Below are 1,786 nucleotides of genomic sequence, written 5' to 3' on the forward strand. Positions count from 1 at the left end.
CTGTGGAGTCTAGGCTGCGGTTGAACATGCTATCTGTCATTGGTATGTTTTGTGAAGACGAGTTCTCACTGTGGAGTCTAGGCTGCGGTTGAACACGGCATTTTTCTGCCTCAGCCTCCTGAATGCTTTCATTATCTGCACGTGCTACTCCTTTGGCTTCTATGGGTCATTTAGGAGAATTCTGGGTCTGTGAATACCATGGTATAAATTGCTTAGTAACAGAGAGAACAAAGGGGTCTGGGATTCATCTTTGTTTTCTTAGCTACACCGTCCTTGTTCTTAGAGAGAAGAGGGACCTCTAACTACTTCAGGGATCAGTACCCTCTTCTGGTTTCCACAGGCACCTGCACACACACACACACACACACACACACACACACACACACAAAAATAAAATCTTCAAAAAATGACCCATCATGTTTCTAGAAACCAAACACAGCAAAGATGCCATGTGAGCAAGCAAGGGTCCTGGTAGGATTTCCTATTATAATTTTCATTAAGCAAAATATAGGCAAGTTTTGGTTTGAAGAGAGCATTAGAATGGAAGGTGAACGCAGAAATGGCAAGCCTTGCAGTATCTCCGGATCACTCATCAGCGTCAAATGATTAAATGGCAGCCATTTTTTATATAATTGAAAGTAAATATGATGAAATGTTTAATCATTTATGCTTTTGAAAGTGTATGAAGCTCACTAGCTTGGTCATACAGATCCATTCAGAAGTCACTGATCCTCAGAAAGAATTCTTGACAGCAGTAAAAGAATGATGATGACATTGTTAGGAAATTAGTGGACAGGGAGCTGTAGAGGAAGGAAGTATTCTGGGATGGGTTACTTCTCTGAAGGAAAAGGCTTCAACAGAGATCTCAGGGAAGAAATAGCCCTTTGTCATCCATGCGTGACTGATCAATCAGGGATTTGCAGTTTCCTGTCTACTGTCAGGAGCTAGATGACACTGAGCCATCCAAACTGTCCATCCTGGCATGGACATCCCCTGGCATCCTTGGGGATTCTGGAGACAAGAGCCCCAGTGTGCTCAGTGTCAGCCAGCAGGAAACCACTTACACCACTATCTTCCGATTGAACTCAGAAGGAACTCCTTGCTTTACAAAATCCACACCAGTCACGGGTGGGGAGTGTGCTGGCCGGTGGCTTTGTTTGTCTTGCCCCAAGAGGCATTATGAGAACCTATTACGAGAAATGCTCTCACGGTTTGCTGTAGAAATATGTGAGATTCATCAGTTCTCATCTCATTGATTATTTGAATGAGCAGGAGAAGGGGCATGGATTCCAAAAGCCCTCCGTTGTATGACTGTTTACATCATTAATGTTTGCAGGGAATAGCACCAACTGTTCCCTTTAGATTACATAAACAGACATAGTTTTTAAGATGTTTTAGAGTTATCTGTGTTTTATGTATCACTTACATGTCTGGGGTATTTGGCATGGTAATTTGCCCTAGTATTAGATTACTTTTATAATGTCAGAGCCAAATCTTGTTTTTCTTTGATAAAAATCTTAATAATTTCAAAACTATTTCAAGTCATTTATTTAAAGTTGTATTTATCTTATGTGACCCTGTGTTAGTTACTTTTCTGTTGCTGTGATTAGACACTGTGACAAAAGCAACGTATGGAAGGAAGTATTTATCTTGGCTTATAGCTCCAGGGGAGACACAGTTCATTATGGCAAGGGAGGCACAGGTGTGGGGAGGCCCAGGTGTGGGGAGGCGCAGGTGTGGGGAGGCTCAGGTGTGGGGAGGCACAGGTGTGGGGAGGCCCAGGTGT

At 42.8% G+C, this 1,786-nt stretch overlaps 1 protein-coding gene across 1 annotated transcript in view; it reads left to right on the top strand.

Moving 5' to 3' along the window:
* Window positions 1–1,786, top strand: part of Arhgap28 (Rho GTPase activating protein 28) — a 115,660-nt gene that overhangs the window by 30,996 nt on the left and 82,878 nt on the right. The window lies entirely within an intron of this gene.

Source organism: Microtus ochrogaster, unplaced genomic scaffold (genome assembly GCF_000317375.1).
Source record: "Microtus ochrogaster isolate Prairie Vole_2 unplaced genomic scaffold, MicOch1.0 UNK20, whole genome shotgun sequence".
Lineage (NCBI taxonomy): Eukaryota > Metazoa > Chordata > Mammalia > Rodentia > Cricetidae > Microtus > Microtus ochrogaster.